General features: G+C 43.6%; 1 protein-coding gene and 1 pseudogene across 1 annotated transcript in view; both read right to left on the bottom strand.

Moving 5' to 3' along the window:
• The window catches only part of LOC136638587 (zinc finger protein 585A-like), a 904,673-nt gene that overhangs the window by 673,429 nt on the left and 210,806 nt on the right, over positions 1-20,438 (bottom strand). The gene's annotated exons all lie outside the window — the stretch shown is intronic.
• LOC136643292 (5S ribosomal RNA) lies at positions 18,200-18,316 on the bottom strand (annotated as a pseudogene).

Here is a 20,438-nt window from a genome sequence, read left to right as displayed (position 1 = left end):
TCAAAAAGCCTTCTGAAGCTTCTTGCGCAGAAGCCTATGCTTGAAACTATGCTTCCAGTTTCCTGACAAAACCGGAGGTATTGCTTAAGACCTCACAGCAAGCCTCAGGAGACTTTCCGCACCCTGCCGAGCACCAGGTGGAACTTTGCCTGCCATTGGAATGACTCGGATGGGCAGGTGGAGCAGCAGCAATAGGCAGAGGCAGTAGCGGTGGGGGTGTGGCAAGCATGGCGCTCGGGGCTTTTGCTCCCCCTACCCCTGCCCCGGGTCCACTACTGGATAGTCAAAAGCTTAGTAAAACTTTTTATTCAGTTGTCAAGTTGGGCAGTCCAATTCTATGGTTCCTGGCTCCTGGGGGAACAGAGGTGCCGAAACGAAAACCCTCGTATTCCACAGGTGCTGGGATGCTGCTGGAGGTCTCCTCAGGACTCTCATCCCCTTCCCTCAAGGAAAGCCCCAGGCCCTGCAATGGGGCTTCTCATATCTGCCTGTGCTGTTTTGCTGGCCCAGACTTGAGAACCTCCATGTCAAAGTTTTCAACCCGACATGGAGGATAGGATCCAGTGGAGGAGGCCTCCGCTGATTCCACCCCCTCCTGGGCAGGTTCCTTTCCCCACCCTGTCCTCCTCCACCCTCCTCTGCCACAGAATGCCTCCCTCCACCCCAAAAACCCACACCACGGCCCAGCAGTGCAACTTACCTTTGGGTGCTCCTGCAGCATCTCCACTGGGTGCTAAGGCCCAGCGCCAGGAGCCCCTCCCTCCCTGGGTGCCTTATGGCACGTTTGCAACACCCAGCACTGGAGCTGGAACTCAATGCCAGTGCTCAGATAGAATAGGATTGGGCCCTTTGGGTGCAATCCTATGCCTACTTACCTGGGAGTAAGCACCATTGAACAGAATGGGACTTACGTCTGACTAGACATGCATAGGATTGGGTTGTAAATAGGGCCTTGCTTATTGACCAGAGCAGAGCACTGGTGGCAAAGGAGAGAAATTCCCTGAGACTGGCAGTTGGCAGTCTTAAGACTCCAGCACCCCACAGTTATCACAGTCAGGTTCCCTCAGAGATACCTGTCAAGTAAGGATCATCATGTTTGTCTCAAATTTTTATAGAATCATAGAATCACAGAGTTGGAAGGGACCTATAAGGTCATTTGGATGGAGGTGGAGTTCAGTGGTAAGATTATCTTGTCTGTTCTACTTATTGTGAAACATCCCCTTGAAAATTCTACTAGTCTTCCCATGACTAAGTTGCTAATCTCCACTGCATTTTTTCTTCATTCGCACTGCAGTGGTTGTTGAGTGCTGTGAAAATGCTGGTAGATTTGCCCTGATAAAAAAAACAAGTGCAACGTCTTCAGTTGATTTGATCTCTTTTGCATCTTCCTAAAAAGTCTTTCTGTGTATTCATCAATTTATGCCTGCTGTGTTTTTTTAAAAACTCATCTTGAGTTTGATGTTTAATATACAGTGAAGTGTTTCAGCAGCACTCTCCTGCAGGAATAAATTATGTCCATGTTTGGATTGCTTAGCTTTTAATTTTAAGTTTTATGAAATTGCCATCAGCGCTTCTCTTTTCTGTTTTGACTGCACGCTAATGTCTGTCGGATAAATGTCTTGCATCATGAAGTGGGTAGAAATGGTTGTTGCTTAACCTGTATATAACCTATATAATATATTGTGGTTTGAGGAAGTGAACTAGTCTTTTGAACTAAGTTTGTTTGCAACCAGATAAGGAGAATTAAGGGAAAGCACTGAGCCTCGTCCCTCACAGTTCCCAGATACAGAGTATCGAAAGTGAAAATCTATTTAGTGAAAAGAAACTCTGTTTTGCCCATCCCTCTTCACATCAATTTCCAAACAGAAAACTGTACACCCATGATGAATTGCTCCTTTAATTGTTATGTCACTCTGAGAGCAATTCTATCATAGCTGGAATTTTACCATACTAATACCATACTAATACCATTGGTGCACTTAATGCCAGAGAGTCTGATGGGTAAGAAAATCTTCTGGAGATTATAATATTTTTTTAAGTCCACATGAATCACATACAGACAGTGCCATTTGAACTGCCGTGGATTTGAGCCACAAAGCATTTTGGAAAGTATGCATTTTACGATCTGGAGAGGCGAGATTTTAGAATGCTGGGCAAATTGAAAGCTTTATGAGATGTACGGGGAGAAATTCATGCTAAAGAGGGAGGATTGTTAAGTGATAAGTACCCCATGGGCTAGTGGATTGTACAAGAGGACTCACGTAGCATGCACAGTTTCCAACACACTTTAACCCTTTGCCAGAAAAGGTCTCAATTATCCCATTCAGTTTTAGATTTTCTACTTCTGATTTTTTTCAGTTTGTCCCTTGTAGCAAAGGCTGGGGAAAAATATGTATAGTACTGTCTGAATGGGCAAGTGTTTCAGGTGCAGGCTTCCAGAAATAGGCTTCCAGAAGTAGGCTTCCTCAGAATACCAGATGTAATTAGTCTGTGGAACTCCTTGCTACAGAATGTGGCGATGGTGTCTAGATGCCTTTAAAAGGGGATTGGACAGATTTCTGAAGGAAAAGTCCATCACATTTTTCAAGCCTTGATGGGTATGTGCAACCTCCTGGTTTGAGAAGTAGACTGCCTTGGAAGGCCAGGTGCAAGGGAGTGGCACCAGGATGCAAGTGTCTTGTTGTCTTGTGTACTTCTGGAGACATCTGGTGGTCCACCGTGAGATACAGAAAGCTGGACTAGATGGGCCTTGGGCCTGATCCAGCAGGGCTGTTCTTATGTTAGTACAGTCACTGCCCTGTATCTGTGGGGGATACATTCCTGCTGCTATCATGGATACGCCAAATCACAGACAGCAGGGAACTTACTTACGGCTGCTCTGCACAAACCTTCCACACCTGCTTGTTAGCACTAACCCTCCAAATGGCTTCCTATTTACACCTGCTTCTTAGCACTAACAAGCAGGCACAAAGAAAAAAAAACCAGTTTGTAGGGCAAGTGCTAATGTGCAGGCTCAGAGAGGAAGCCATTTGGAGGGCTGCAAATGGGCAAACTGAAACAGATGAGATGAGCACGATGGGGGAAATTTGTGAACTGTGGATACCTGAAACCACAAAAACCAAGTCCACAGATAACGGGGCTGTATTTGCCTAACACAAATCACAGTTCCCTCTGTGAGACTTCCTGCTGCAGCAGTGAGCTCTGATCACCGATCGGCGCTCACTTCCAGTTTGCAAGTAGAGCTCTGATCTTTGAATGTGAAGATGGGATGCTTTCAAACCCCTCCATGCATGCTGACCTATATTTTAGGTTTCATTATGTATAGACATACAGGATTGCTTCAGACATTCAAGATTTAAAAGGGTTAAAAATTAGCATGATTTAGAATATTCATAGCTCAGTTGTAGAAAATGTAGTTTACACAGAGAAGGTTTCAGATTCAATCCCATTCATCTCTTCTTAAGCCATTTCTGCCCAACATTGCATATATGCAACAGGGATCAAATGTGCACACCTGTGGGCTGGGCAGAAATGGGTTAATAAGATTTCAGCAGAACTGGGAAAGCACCTTGGCCTAAGAACATGGAAAGATGTTCCAGTCAGAGCAGGCCTCGGTCATTGTGACACACTAGGCATACCTTTTTAGGATTAATGCACAGTGACTACAATGGGATTTACCTATGAGTAAATGCATTCTGAGATTCATTGGATTGTATTGTCAGCATCATGCTTTCCCCTTCAAAGGCACAGTGCTATCTCTTTAATCAGGATAATGTAGAACTGAATCATTATTGCACAATGCTTTCACAGTTTCATTTGCTGACAATCAATTTATTCATCTAGTCGTTGGCTTTCACTCCTAGCTAGGCCTCAAGTGACAACATTCGTAGACATGTGTATCTATCTACAACATTTTCAAATTCCCTTGTAACTGTTCTGTACATTAATACATATACATCTTGGATAAAGTAATTGTAGAGCCAATTTGGGAAAATGTAATCACCTTTTTTTAAAAAAAGAACAAAAATACTATTTTTCCAATAAAAAAAATCTGGTACTTGGGAAAATACATGAATATATGTTATGCAGTATTATCCTTTATTGTTTACACACTCTCCTCAATCATATAAATACCCTCAGAGTTCAAAAATGTTTAATCCTCAGGGTTCAAAAATGTTGGGAAATTTCAAAGAAGTTTTAATTTTGCTTAAATTGCATTATGTTTTGCTGCTTTCCCCCTTTTCACTTTCCCCCTTGGGATGGGTGGGTTATAAATAAACACCATTTTCTTAATTATAGGAATACTTAATATACAGTTCATTCACACAACTTTGAGGGCATTGGAAAATATGATGATGAGGATGATGATGATGATGATGTTACAAATTTCAAGTCCGTCTCCCCATCCTATTCCAGGGAAGAGTCTACTTAAAAAAAACAACTCCCCCTCAAAATACAAATTGGTACTGTGTCTTATAAGTTTTTAACTATAGGTCCACAAAAGCAGATAAACCAAATAGCTGTCCAGCCCTCCTCAGCTGCATCACCAAAGACTTCGTGAGTTCTTAAGGTCTGATGCCATCCAGCAAAAAGTGAGTGGATCTCTCCCAAGGAGATGCACATTAGTCACAATGTCCAAGCCCCATTCCATCACTTTCTGTGGAATGTGGTTGTGACGTAACATTCATTGTGAGATGGATTTTTTTTATCTTTTGTCCTCACAAAAGCCAGAAAGAATGCAAAACACCATTGCAAAGACAAGTAACTTGATAAAACATGACAATATCTATATCTATTCTATTTCTCAGAGCCAAGCTATGCATTACATTGTGTAAAATGTTGGACTTTGCATGTTTGGTTTCTTTCTCCTTCCTACCTCTGGGGCGGGGGGTGGGGGGGCAGATCAGGATCAAGATGATGATAGAAAAAACAAAGATTAAACTTTTGACCAATCTGGCCCAAACCTCTTCCAGCTGCTATTTGTTGTGGGAACCAGCTGCTGTTGGCACATTCTTTGCTTTCTCTTCTTCTAGGAAGGGGGGAGCCAAGGACTTTGTTCTTCCCTACAATAAAAAGTGAGTTGCCACTGGTAGATGAGCAAGCAGCCATTATGGCTGCCTCCCTTCCCAAAGCACAGGCCAAGGCAAGGGATGGATGAGCCTTCAACTGTGGGTGTCTGTACTGGCATTAAAAAATGTTGGCCACTACAGGCTTCAGGAAACTTCCATGTACATGTACATATAGTACTTCACTAAGAAGTCCATATGTGAAGAAGTCTAGATATTTGTTTTGCCACAAAGACATGCGCTGGGTGGACAATCGTCTCTGTGCAGGAAATATATAACAGAAGAAGTGGCCATGAGATGTCAAGCTACAATGGTCAAAGTAATTGAACTTTGAAGGTATGTGTAAGTCATATACATCTTGTGTCCTGGTGGGAGGGGTAGGGGCAGTCTTGGAGGTCTCATCCAGGTAAGGAAACATTTATTCCCTTTTGAGGGGGTAAGCACCTGATGCCAGAATAGGTCTACCTGGTCTTGAGATGGTGATTTTGCTGGCAAACCAAGTGGGCCTGGGAAGGCAGATTGAGGCCTAAAAGGGGGGTGGAATATTAGCAGTGCTGCCACGCCAATACTACTTCCTTCGAGCCCTAAGTCTGCCCCCATTCCTTCTCAACTTCTCACAGTTCCATCCCTCCCTGTCTTCCTCTCGTCCCCTTGCGCTGACTTAGCTGCACCGGAGGACATGCAGGATCTGCCCGAGGGCCACGGCCACTACTCATTGCTTGTGGTGGTGGTTCTGTTGTTCCAGACGGTATTGGTTTATGGCAACCAAAAAAGAGCGTTATGCCACAGGAATGCTAGTTCCAGCTGCATAAGTTCCATTTAGAACTGGGCTATTGTTGACTCAGTCCTAAGACTTGCTGCATCATGATATGAATGCTTAGCTTCGGGCAAATATTATCCCATCACAGCATTACAATACATGATTTTTTTCCTGGCCTTTTTACCATTTTTTAACATCTCTTAATATTTTTTAACGTCTGTTCACAGGCCTGATCATTTTCTAAATTGCTGCCCTATGCTCTTCCTGACTAGTTTTATCTGACTACTGTTTTTATGATATTTTTTTTATCTGCTTTTAAATGATGTTTTTAACTGTTTTAACCTTTGTTTTGTAAGCTGCCTTGAGTCCCTTTGGGGAGAAAGGTGGGGTAGAAATAAAGTATAATAATAATAATAATAATAATAATAATAATAATAATAATAATAATAATAATAATAATAATAATAATAATAATAATAATAATTTTTTGCTTGAATGCAATATACTACATTACTTACTGTAGCTAGAAGACTTATATTAAAACATTGGAAGGCTGTGCCCTCCTGTTAGAACTCAATGGGTAACATTTTTAATGTTATCAATGTTTGAATGAATGGCTTATAGTCTAAAAATGGCTTCCAAATGTCCACAAATATGTCCATTCGTAATTGTTGTCTATAAGTTTATATATATATAGTGTGTGTGTGTGTGTATAAATAAAACTAGTACATATAACTTTATAGTATAGTCTTCCTCCTTTTTTCTTTTTTATCTATCTATCTATCTATCTATCTATCTATCTATCTATCTATCTATCTATCTATCTATCTATCTATCTATCTATCTATCTATCTATCTATCAGTGGTTTCCAAACTCCTACAGGCGAGTTGAGAACCAGGTCAGTGTTTGTATGGACAGGGAGGGGGGCAGCGATAGCACTGCAGAGATCACCTGCCAAGGGGCTTTTTTGCATACCTGACTGGCAGGTAAACAAGCTACAGTGGAGATCAGAGGGGGTTGTGAGACTCCAGGACCCTGCAGGAGGCCAGCCCCCCACACCCCATAAGTAAAAAAGCCCTTTGGTAGCAGCAGTGCTGAGATCTCTGCAGCACTGCTTCTGCCATCTGAGCAGGGCCATTCTCTTAAGAGGGATTGCCCTGCTTCCAGTTCCCCTTGTGCATTGCAACCCACCAGTTTGGGAACCAATGATCCATCTATCTATTGAGCGAGAGTGCGAGTGCGGGAGAGAGAGAGAGAGAGAGAGAGAGAGAGTCCCAAGACTGCCAAACCGACTACAGGTTTTAGTGTAGGTGCTGAAAACCTGTGCTTAAAAGTGGGTGTTTCTTGGAGAAAACAGATAGGTTAATGGACTGAAATGTCAAGCAAGTTGCACATTAGAAAAATAAACACCTGGCAACAGACTGCTGAATATGAGTATGTCACAGCTTTTCAATGTACAGTTGGCCGCGCTCTGTTCATTTCACAGCTGTTAGGAGGGATAATTAAAAGCAGCAGGTTACCATGGTGTTTAATTGACTGCTGCTTAACAATATGTACCATTGTATTATGAGCTAAACTGCTGAGAATGTCATGCCTTCTGAGGCGGAAGACAAAGTGTCAGGCCGCAAGCTCTCAAGTACTGTGCCGTTTTGGAGAACAGGCCAGATCAAGAGAGCTGGGAAGTAGCAGTTATTTAGAAACAGCTGCATGACTGACAGATCGGCTCTCCTTGCTGTACAGAACCCACGTTTTCTCTTTTTATTAGTTGTCAGTCAAAATGTCACTGAGGGCTAGGAGAACTGAACTGACCTAAAAGCATAGCTCACAATGAAGAGGTGATCACCAGGAAGTGATCTGGTCTATCTGCTTCTCTGTGTGTGTGTGTGTGTCTGTGTCTCACTGTGCACCTCCTCTCTAGAAATGTTTGTTGGTGCATGCTTTCTACCTGATTGACATGAAGGAGCTGCAAATGGGAGGGGAAAGGAGGGCCTGATGTGATCCTGTTCATAAGATATAGTCAAGGTTAATAAAGAGTTAATTTACAGAGAAAGTAATGAATTACAAATATATAAATAGGGGAGTGTATTTCATCCACTATTGCTAAACAGCGGGTAGCCAGTCAAGCACATAACCACACATAATTATGCCTTATTGATTTCTTTTTTCCTTCTGGGATTTGCATATGCAGGTTGCTATTGAGAAATAGTGTGAAGCATTTGGGTTCTTTTGCACAGGGATTGCCTAACCGTTAGGCAAGAAAGAAAAGAGAAAACAAATGGTGGCTGGTTGATTGAGACCTATGTGAGTGTGTTGGACTAGAAGACTGTCTGAGATGCAGCCGTGCTTGGGCTACTGTGACAAGTTATAGTCACCCTATCTAACAAGTCAGTGAAGAGCTGGAAAAGGTTCGGGGAAAGGCATCTAAAGTGGCCAGAGTGCTGCAGTTTGACATGGGATGAAAAATGTATAAAAAGCATTTTGGACTCTTTTACAGCCCAATCCTACTTTCCAGCACTGATGCAGCTGTGCCAATGGGACATGCGCTGCATCCTGAGGTGGGACAGGCAGTCATAGAGGCCCCCTCAAGGTAAGGGAAATTTGATTCCTTACCTCAGGGCTGAATTGTGGCTACATCAGTGCTGGGACGTTGTGTAGGATTGGGTCCTGAGTTTAGAAATGAGGCAACTAAAAGGCAGCATGACAGAAGTCTATAAAATTATGCATGGTGTGGAGACAGGGAATCGAGAAAAGTTTTCCTTTCTGACTCATAACACTGTATTTCGGGCCCACTCTATGAAATTGTTTGGCTGGAGTTGTAGGACAGAAGGGGAAAGCACTTCTTCACACAACGCTTAGTTCAGGTTTGGAATTCCTGCTACAGGATATGGTAATGACTTAGATTGTTTGAGAAGGGGGTTCGAGAAGTTCATGAACAGGTTTATCAATGGCTCTAGTCATGACGACCAAGTAGAACCTATATTCAGAAGCAATATACCTTTGAATAATGGTGGCAGAGTGGGGAAGCCACGGCAGGGGAGACTGAGTCTTTCTTTTACAGTTCATTTGAACCTTGTTCTGCTAGCGGGCTAGCGCTGTTGTTAGTTGCCTTCACTGGCCAAGGTAAAGCCGGTGGAGATTTGGGAACAGAAACATTTTTTTCCTGTCACACCAAGATCATGGAATTCCATTCCTGATGACGCCTGCCTGGTTCCCTTGTTCACAATGTTTAGAAGGCTGGTATAAACCATCCTGTTTTGTCAAGCAATGGCCTTGGATGAAGTCTATACCTTAACATTGATGGCTATTGTCTCCAAATCTACCCCCTCTTGCAGACTTGCTCTCCCTGTTCCTGCCCCATTCCTGCCCCCTCTGCAAGCTTGCCAGCTGTGGACAGGTCCAATGACAGATGTGGAGCTCTCTTGTGGCAATGTCCTAAAATGGCCAACGACTGAGCATTCTGCGCTGTCAGTGGCCATTTTGAAACAGCGGAAGTATCTTCTGCTATTGCACAGAGTTATGGCTGGCAGTCCAATTCTGCATAGGATTAGGGCTGCAAGTGACTGAGCTGTGAACCAGTGAATTCTAGAGATATTTTCTGTATGAGCATACGAGGAGGCTTCAGACAAGCAATAACTCCCTCAGCTGCAATCCCTTATTTGAAATACTATGCAATACAGTACAGGGCTATTGTAAGACTGACTCAGATCACGTATGTAAGGCACTTCAAATGCTCTCAAACGCTAGAGTCTAAAGAACTGTAAAAGTGTGGTTAAGGTGGCCCAATGTAAAAGTTGAGTATGTGGTGTGCTTACTGTCATCAAATTGTTTCTCTGTTCTTGATTCCTTAGTCACATTGATCACAGGGGAAGGGACTCTGTTGGGTCTTGTGAATATTCCCATGGTAGTATTCCAACTCCATCCAGGCTCTTGATTTGGTCCTCACAAAATTGTGAAGAAGAATTATGAGGGCTGGCCAGAACCAGTTCCATGTTGCCCTCTGGCACGGGGCACAAGCTGGCAGACCCTCAGACTTCAGTTTTAATGCCTACCTTAGTGACCCTCTGTTGCAAGGCTGGCAAAGCAGTTTGGCTTCTTTGACCCCCTGTTATCAGGAGTTGACTGTAAAGAAGCTGAGGGAACCTAGAGGTGATCTTAATATTCTGAGCCAGGAAAACTACACCTGAAGGAGGGACTCAGGCTTTCATGGACTCCTCTAGTTTAGACGTCCACACAATTGACGTTGACTATCTGAAAACATAAGAAGAGCCCTGCTGGATCAGGCCAAAGGCCCATCTAGTCTAGCTTCCCATATCTCACAGTGGCCCACCAAATGCCCCAGGGAGCACACAAGACAACAGACACAACCTGCATCCTGGTGCCCTCCCCTGCATCTGGCAATCAGAGGCAGCCTGCGTCTAAAACCAAGAGCTTGCACATACCTACTATGACTTGTAACCCGTAATCTGGGCAGGACTTGCTGCAAACAAACACATCCAGTGTACTGACTTCAATAAACATGGCCTTTAATTTTCTCCAAGATCTGTGTCACATGTGCTTATTGTGGGGGGTACTGTCACAAGTCCCAAATGACTGGTGCTCCTACCCATGACTGCTGTGGCATAGGCTGCAATTTTGTGATTGTAGCTGTGCAACAAAGGCAGTGCACACATTTGGGGCTTAGTGACTTTGAAAGGATGGTGAAAGGAATTCAACCAGTATTCCTGGAGAAGCTACCTCAAGAGGGAGAGAAAAAAAAGGGGGAAATAGAAAAGGAGCATGGAGGCTTTGTAAAGCAAACAGAGGATTGCTCTTTGGATAGGAAAAAAAAAATAAATGCACATTAGCCAGTGTCTTTCGGCAAAAGCAGAACAATGGTGTTAAGACTGACTATGCATTAGAAATGGGTGTAACTGAGGTTAATTGATATAAGCTCATTACAGTACACTCTAAATTTTCCTCAATGTGCCAGTAATGTAAGGGCAGGAAATTTGATAAAGTCTTTCTGTTGTTTCTCTTTCATTTCCCTTCCACCCTTTGTCACCAAATTGCTCTGTGATGATTATCCAAATTTCTCTGCCTCTCTTAATCTCCAGTGCCCTGTCAGTCTTGTCTAATCAGATTGTCATTTGGTGAAACGTGTTCTTATGCCTTTTGTTGTATCAGCACGAGAAAATCTAGAACTGTGCAAAGTAGAAAGCGATGACTACCATGCCCAGTGTCACCAAAAAAGTGGCAGAGCTGGTTGACATCCAGTTGCCTATCTAGGGTATGGCAAGTGGGGACATCTGCCCTGGATGCCACCTATATTCTCCCTGTTGATGGTGCATTTCTACACCACAGCCAATGGTGTGTTTTTGCACCAGTTTCAGGGGACCTCTAAAAAGATATAAATGCCTGCAGGGGAAAAAAATTGTTTCCATATACCTGAAACAGGCGTTGCAAATGCGCAACGCTAGTGGGAAAGGGAATCATATTTGCAGTACTGTCCAGGGTGCTGATGTATAAAGCGTTATCTAAATCATAGTCAGAAGTTGACCTCATCCATGAAAACCAAAGACAGTTGTATTTTCATTTTCTGGGTTTTTGGCCATAACTTTTGATGGAACAGAGATATTTCACTCTGGGTTTTTTCATTGCATTCTGCTATAAATTATGCATGGAATGGTAGGTAACATGAGGGCATTATTCCTAGAGATTTTGGTCACTAGTGGTGTCACCCCCCTTTGTTCGTCACCTGGTGCGAACCCGCACACCCCCCCTGTGACGCCACTGGGAACAAGTAAGCTTAGGAGCTGAGCTAAGCTTTATTGTTTTAGCATTGTGTGTGAAATATATTTATTCTTTGAAACACTTAAATGCCTTTCAAATAGTATGTAAGAGTAATTCTATCCTTTAACTAAAACATGCTATTATTACATGTTTGCATTTGTGTGAGTACAAAGGAACTGAATTCAGCTGACCTAGGCCATTCAGGGCCCAATCCTTTCCAACTTCCCAGCGCAGATGCAGCCAATGGGTTGTGTACTGTATTCTGTTGTGGTGGGACAATCACAGAGGCCTCCTCAAGGTAAGGGAATGTTTGTTCCCTTTTCTCAAGGCTGCATTGTGGCTGCATCAATCCTGGAAAGTTGGATTGGACTGACCCCTCAATCTGCTACTAGAATGAACCAAAGTTTTGAAGTCTAAGCCCCTGGAGTTTGGGGAGCTCAGTGTTGCAAGAGCTGGGAAGTTAGCCCATAGCTTTCCCTTGGCTGAAGGACTGGCTTTTATAAGGGCTTGTGGCTACCAGAGGGCAATGCACCCACCTGTTGATGTGTTTGGCCAGCCAGCTGGATGTGTGCAAGAACTTGTATTCAGCATTTGCCTTATTTTCCTGGAAACTATGCATGTTCTGTCCTGCTCTGAGTATTAAGACCCCTGAAATGATAGGATACAAGAACAAATTGAGAACATGCATCTTTAACTCACTGAGAGTGAACCAGGCCAGTGAACCAGGAGTGTGTTTGGTCCCGTGGGACCCAAGATCCATGATAGTTTTCCTTCAGAGAAATGTTAGATTTCAGTTCTAGGGAATTCAGGCATGAATCATGCTTAAAATAAAGGTTACCAGCTTGTCTCAGGAACCACTCCAACTGATTGAGCAAACATAGCATGTTTTCAAAGTACACATGTCTATTAGTAGAAAGATACACAATGAATATGTTAAATAAGTCAATATTTGACTGATTAGACAAACACACAATACTATCTGGAAGAAAAAATACTCATAAAGTCATATCCCTGCTTTCCTCTTTCTAGAACAAGTGTACATGTGAAGTCCAACAGGCCTGAAAGATCTTCTTCAGATCCACCTGCCTTCCTCATCAGATGATTGAAATGTTAAGTCCTTGAAGGGAGGTTCTCTGGCACTTAAGACTTAACATGACAGGTGACCATTTAATGATGTGATATCTTCTGTCACAGTACTAATTGATGAGGCATGTTACACCACTTGAACTTTTCTTTGCTAAAAAAAAACAACTGAGCCTCCTTTAAAGTCAGAAGAAGGCAACCCTTAGGAGTAATTCTGAGGTCTGGTTCACAGGAGCACCTTGAAAAACTGTGAAGGTACCAGTAGACTTGCAGCCAAGCAGTGCCCACAGGGGTATTTTTTGTGAGGATCGGCATTGACCCTGGTATGGAGAATCACCACAAGGAACCTATGTGGTGAGCTGCCTCCAATTTTCTGGCTACCTTTTTGAGTTGCCACCATGCAAAAGTGTTTCTGTGGGCTGCCATGTGATACCCATAATGGTAGAAAAACAATTTGACTACCTACCTTTTTTTTTTTTAATAGAAGGAAGAAATGGGACTTCATGGTTACTTTAGCCCATTTTTGCCCAGCCCATAGGTATACACCAGTGGAACTCAAACTTTTCCAGCCAGTGGCTGCCTTGACCCCCGTGGTTGTTGGCCATGACTCCCCATCATGTTCCTGAGGGCTGGAAGTGACATCATTAAACAGGAAGTGGCCAGAAATATTAACTATATTAAATATAATATTATAATATTATATTTATTATAATACAATATTAAATATTAACTATATTAATATTAATTATATTAATCATATCATTAATTAAATGCAAATCTTAAAAATATATTATTAATACACAGCAATATACATGCTTTATAAATTATCAGCTGCTGATCACTGTTGGAGATAGGATGTTGGAGTAGGTAGATTTTGTCTGGTCCAGGAGAACTCATTTTTTAAAACTTTGTAAGCATAGCAATAGAATTGTTTTATCAAATGAGCTTTGTGAACAACCAGTCTGACCAACATCACACACACACACCTCTGTGGACCCCAATCCAACTAGTCATTTCTCCCATTCTCCTTGGATAGGATTGAACCCTTTATTAATTTAATGAAATTAAATTTTTCCAGCAGCTGGTGGGGAAAACAAAAATAGACCATGAAAATATACCAGAGCTGATACGGGTTTGGTTAGGAAGCTGATTTGTCTCCTATACTAGGAGATGCACAGCTCAAGCCTATGCATGCCTACTCAGAAGTACCGTAGATACTCACGGTGCGTGAAATTTCTGCCAAGTAATCGAGCTCCAATTCTCACTTCGCCTTATGCCCAGGTCAATCAGAGGGCAGAGCCTTTCCACTCTGAACAGTTTCCATTCTCAAGCAGTAGGCGGGTGCCAAGTTTCTCAAGCAGCAGGCAGGCACCAGGCAAGCAGGGCAGAGATCATTTCTACAGCAACTGGGAAATTCCAACCAAAGTTAAGCTTTTAATCTCCTTCCTTCTGCTGCAGCCTGGTTCTGGTTCTGCTTGGCAAATGCTTGCAAAGCAGGTCTGTTTTTGGAAACACCAGGATGGGACCCTCCTTCCCAGGCTACAATTCAGTGCACCCTTACTTCAGAATAACACCCATGGAAAGCAGTGGGTGAGTAAAAAGGGCTGCAAATATATGCAGCTGCATCTCTCTGCTGTGAATTGAATTGCACACTCCCAGTTATGTAGTATGGGTTGTATGTTGTATGTAGAGCTTCTGGCTTAACACATTAGACATCTTAAAGGTGGATTTGATTCATGGTTCAACCTTCTTCACTGGCATATCCCTTGGCAGCCCATTTCCATAAATTATACCCTTCCTATTAGCAAAATGTTTGTAATTAATAATACAAGCCCTCATCTCCTCCATATGAAAGCCCAGACTTCATGTATTCATCACATATTTTCTCTTTTCATCTGTTTAAAGAACAGAAGACTCTGCCTTTGCACTGTTTTGCACCAGAAGTGTGCTGAGAAATTCTGGGTGATTGATCACTTTCCATATTATGTTTCAGCTTTTTTACTGTGCTGGTTTTCAATCACTGGTTCATACATGAATTGATGACCAAAAACTAGCTATTGGTGGGGCTTTCACAGCCAACTAGCTATCTCCCTTCCTGCCTTGCTGGTCCACGGCCTACCTTTTTCTGCCATTATTCCATTCTTTTTCAAGTACCCCTACAGGTCCTGTTGAGTGTCCCTGGGAGAACATGAATACCAGGTTGGGAACCACTGTTTTACTGGTATGTTGTTTACAGTGCACTTACTCTGATAGTGTTTACAAAAAGGTGGTGAAGACCAGAATTTAAAAAAGAATAAAAATGTATCTTATGATCTTTTATTATGTTTTTAATAAATTAGAGAGTACAGTTCTTAGGTAACAATTAGTGGTGGGTTATTTTTCAGGATCTGGCCTTGGGTAACATCAGACAAAACTATAGTCAGACAACCCCCTAAGTTTAACCCCCGACTTATCCGAGGGTCATAGAAAATTCCATGATTGTTGACTCAAAATCTGCCCTCGACTTATCTGTGGGGTTGACTTATAGGCGAGTGTCTGCGGTCAGTCCCGTTAGAGTCAATGGGGCTTACTCCCAGGAAAGTGTGGATAGGATTGGGCTGGCAATCACTTCATCAATGGCTGGTAAGTATTCCCTTCAAATAGCAAGATTCATCACTTTAAAAATACAGCCTCTCCTCTTCAAACAACAAGATAAATAAATCACTTTAAAAACAGCACCCTTTTTCTGCTCCTGGCCAAGTAAAGTGTGTGCTTCTCTCTCTCTCTCTCTCCCCCCCCCCTTTGCCAACTGCATGGAAACAACTTTAAGACCCCTGGGAAGTGTTTTATTTGAGGAGGAGGGGAAAAGCAGGAAGGTTTGGAGATTGAAAGGGGGAGTGGAAGAGGGAGGGAGTTGAAAAGGGAGATTTCACTTTGATGAGATGCAATCCCAGGCTGGGAACTAGGAACCAACCAGACAAGGATCAGCAAGGGTTAAGGACTGCAAGCTGAGCATGCTCGGTACTTGCCAGATGGGAACTGGAGTCCAAGAGCTTTGGAAACAACATGCAGCGAACACAGAAGGTGGCAGCCTCAGAGTGGAGGGAGAAGAGGGCGGGGCGGCAGCAGCCACTCTCGCAGCTGAGCAACTCCCGTTTCTTCTGCTTAAAAAAAAGCGCAGACGACGGGCAGAAGACGGGCTCGTATTCTGCCCAGGAGTATGACTATATTGCTGCAAGAGGACATCCCGCGCCTCCCTTTTGAGTTCCTTGCACCTCCCTAAAGAGCTGCACCTCACAGTTTGAATAACACTAGCATACACATTTGGTCCCTGTTGCATATATGCAAAGCTGGGCAGAAATGGCTTTAAAATAGCATTGTAATGAGTTTCTATACTGGGAGGATATATGGGCTGAACGGAATGGAGAGAGAGAGAGAGAGTTTCTAGCTTCCCACTGTTTATCAGTAGTGAGAGCCTACAGAATGTGCACAATACCCAACTCCTTTTGAATCTAAATTAATTAATTTACAACTGCTATCATCCTTCAGTCATCAGCTGAGATGGATTAGAATTTCCACCCACACGCATGCAATAGAAGAGTAGGAAACATGGGAATCTGTTTCGACACCTTAACTACTCTGCCTGTATGTCCACAGAAGGATGGTTGAACTGTGTTAAGGAATAAATCTAAGTGGCATCATTCCCCAAATGCAATTGTTTCTCTATAGCAGGGGTGGGCAAACATTTTGGCAGGAGGGCCACATCATCTCTCTGACACTGTGACGGGGGCTGGAAAAAACAAAATTTACATTTTGAATTTGAATAAATCTACATAAATGAATACATTAGAGCAGGGGTGCCCAAACCCCAGCCCTGGGGCCACTTGCGGCCCTCGAGGCCTCTCAATGCGGCCCTCAGGGAGCCCCCAGTCTCCAATGAGCCTCTGGCCCTCAAAACCACTGGATTTGTTGGAGCCTACACTGGCCCGACACAACTGCTCTCAGTGTGAGGGCGATTGTTTGACCTCTTGCGTGAGCTGTGGGATGAGGGCTTCCTCCACTGCTTGCTGTTTCACGTCTGTGATGCAGTAGCAGCAGCAAAGGAAAGGCCTGCCTGGCTTTGTGCAAGGCCTTTTATAGGCCTTGAGCTATTGCAAGACCTTCATTCATTCATATAAGTTCGTCTTTAATATATTCATTTATGTAAACTTAAGCAAATTTATTCAAATTTGAAATGTAAATTAATTCTTTCCCCCCCCCCCCGGCCCCCAACATAGTGTCAGAGAGACAATGTGGCCCTCCTGCCAAAAACTTTGGACACCCCTGCATTAGAGACAGAACTTATATGAATGAATGAATTTTATTGAGCTTATTTATAATATAATATGGGCTTATATAACTATATGAGAATATATACTGAGAATATAACTATAATATGGGCATATAGAACCACATGAGAACTATGAACTGTTTGCCACACACCTCTTGGACAGTGAAAACATAAAGACCAAGCCAGAAACATATGGCGACATAAGCTATTCAGAGGCAATGGAGGGGGGGGGGTTGTTTTTAAAATAATGCCCAGGAAAAAGCAGAAAACACATGGAAACTATAAAAGGCCTTGCTCTAACTCAGCCCGCAGCTTGCATGTGGCAGTTGTGACTGGCTGTAGCAGGTGGGCTATAACAGTATCTGATGGGCCAGAGGCTCATTGGAGACTGGGGGCTCCCTGCTAGCTGGATTGCGGGTCCCTGATGGCTGCAAATGGCTCACAGGGGTTTGCCCACCCCTACATCCAAACTCCAAAACACTGGAGTTTGGAAACCACAGTCTCCCCTCCAGCAGATGACTGCAAACACTACACCTCTGCTTAGGCTATAAGCTTGATCCGTGGGTGGACTCTGAATCACACTGTCTATATGCAGGGCTTCACCTCTATGCTAGGTGATTGGCCTATACTGACACCAGTTGCATACATCTTCACCTGGGGCAGACAGTGGACCGTAATCTTAGCTTGAGTTTCAAGTTCCCTGGCCTCCTCTTCCAGTTCTAATGTCGTGTCCTATGAACCCTTTGTGCCAGATTCCCATTGTGGCTGGTTCGGTCCTATTTGAACCCAATGGGACATACATCAGAATCTTCCAGTGCCTGCCTTCAGGTGCATCTTTGTTTCACTCTTCTTTGCAAATGACATAAATATAAGGAGTGGGTGGATGGTTTTATCCAAAGCAGTGTATGGAATTCCTAGTAGACCAATGGCAATCTGCATAATAATTCATTAACTCGGTAAGTTGTGGCTGGTTATTGACATTCAGTGCATACATCATGGGCTGGGGAGGTTTTATTTTAATTGAGTGAACTACAAAAGCTGAGGAAGAATGCAGGCAGCCACATCAATCCATCAGCAAAAAAAAAACAAAAACAACCCAAACAGGAACATAATACTGTTGTTATGGTCAACTATGGGTGCAATCCTGCCATTGGGCTGACTCAAGTCCCTTGGTTGGTTGGCAACCTCCAGTCTTGAAAGACTACGGTATAAGCCTACAGCACCCAGTATTCCCAGGCGGTCTCCCATCCAAGTACTAACCAGGCCTGACCCTGCTTAGCTTCCGAGATCAGATGAGATCAGGCATGTGCAGGGTAACAGTTGCTGCCTTGTGCCTGCCTGAATGGGAGATAGGCTGATGCATGGACACTGGCCCCAGAGGAAGGGTGAGTTCCATCGGCTGAGCTCATCTGATGCAGGGGTCTGGGGGGGCATGGGGAGGACAGGGAGGAGGCAAGAGGGAGGCGTTTTGGGGCAGGGGGAGGGTGGGCAGTGGGTGTTTCTGGGGACGGGCAGGCAGGGAGCTGGAGGCGGCGTCAGGATCTGGCGGTTATGCCAGATCCTGACCTCATTCCCTGGCAGCATGGCATGGCTCTCCAGCATGCTTGGATCTGTGCCACCTCACCAGGTGGTGCAGATTGAAGTGGACCCATTGGGGTTGCTGCAGCACAACACAGGGTAAGGGGAAAGGCTTCCCCTTGCCTTGGGCTGTACAGCTTTTGGCCCCAAACCTGCCCTGGATGCAACACAGGTTCACAGGCCTGCCTGCTTCCAGCACAACTTAGGATTGTGCCCTAAGTATCAGAAACCATGAGCAAGCTTCTGAGCCTCACAAAATGCGTCCTCATGTTTGGTAGTAATATAAAAAAGAGAAAAAAATGGAGAGGAAGGGTTGCTGACAGAGGGCATGCATCTGCAGTATTGTATATGATGGAACTGTTTTGGAGAATACTTTGTTGGTTCCCCATTGGAAACCCCCCTCTATATGTGCTGCTAATACTACAGTATTTAAAATGCAGTATTAGCAGTGTGGTGTGAGGGGCAGTTCAGAGGAAACACCCCTGTGCAGTGCAGCGGAGAAGCTCCTATTTCCAAGAAGTGGGTGTGGCTTGCACATTTGTGGCACACTTACCCCAAAAATGTGTAAAGAGAGGATGGCTTACAGAGTATCATCTACGCAGGGCATTGGCTTAGGATGGTGATTCAGGAAGCTATTTGCCCACTGATTCGTTTGCTTAATCCAGTGTAAAAGACCACAGTTTGCACCAAAGCATTCTGGGACACAGAAGCAATGGCCACTCTCCTCTTGAAAGTTAGTGGATAGTTGGATCTTTCTCTGATGGCATTTGGAAGTCACAGGTCTCATGTAATGTCAAGAGCATTTAAATTTTAAGAAAAGAGAAAAAGAGGTAACATCTGGTCATCAGCATAAGATGTTGATTAGAAGTGGTGATGGCATCTGGTCTAGATGCCTTTAAAAGGGGATTGGACAGAATTCTAGAAGAAAAGTCCATCACAAGTTACAAACCGTGATGGATATGTGCAACCTCCTTGTTTTAGAAGTAGGCTACCTCAGAATGCCAGATGCAAAGGAGGGCACCAGGACGCAGGCCTCTTGTTGTCTTGTGTGCTCCCTGAAGCAACTGGTGGGCCATGGTGAGATACAGGAAGCTGGAGTAGATGGGCCTGTGGCCTGATCCAGCGGGGCTCTTCTTATGTTCTTAAATCAAATATTGGCTATGGGCACAATCACTCTCTCTAGCCACTGTTGTCTTCTAACTAATCAATTGCTAAGGAAGAAATTGGGAAGTTAGAGAAACAGACTAAGAAACAGGTGTCAGCCCAGTGTTATGGGGTGTGAAGGTCACATGATTTGGGTTCCCCCCAGATGCAACAGAGATTAATAAGAATAAAATGTTTGGAATGTAAGAGACGGCTTTTGGTATCGGAGAAGCTGAATGGGTAGAGATGGGGCAGTAGAGTTAACAAAATCACCCTCTTCAACTAGTCCAAATGCCCCACAGTTATTGTATAGAGGCCACATCCAGATGAGAAGATGGGCCTATTCTCTTTCCAAAAATACTTTCTCTGGAATAGTATTTGACATGGTTCACAGGTTAACTGCTAACTGTTTCAGCTCTGGAAATTTTGGTCCACGGGGTCGCAATCCATTTTTTATGTTAGTTATAATATGGTACATGTAGGTGAAGATAGATGAAGTTGTAGAGGTACATGGTGGCCTCCTATATCTGAATTCTAGACACTATCTCATGGTGCAGACAACACGTCACTACCTGTTGTTTTCTTTTCATTTAAATTAAGCTAAATTAAGATACTCAGAATATCTGTTATAATTTAGAGCTGGAAGCTGGTTCACCTTTTTCCTTTGGGGAGTTGGGTTGTTGAAACATACTGATTATGTGTGGTAAGAGCACCCTCTGGTGGTTGAAG

This window comes from Tiliqua scincoides, chromosome 2, assembly GCF_035046505.1.
Source record: "Tiliqua scincoides isolate rTilSci1 chromosome 2, rTilSci1.hap2, whole genome shotgun sequence".
Taxonomy (NCBI): domain Eukaryota; kingdom Metazoa; phylum Chordata; class Lepidosauria; order Squamata; family Scincidae; genus Tiliqua; species Tiliqua scincoides.
This window is presented reverse-complemented; position numbering and strand designations above follow the sequence as displayed.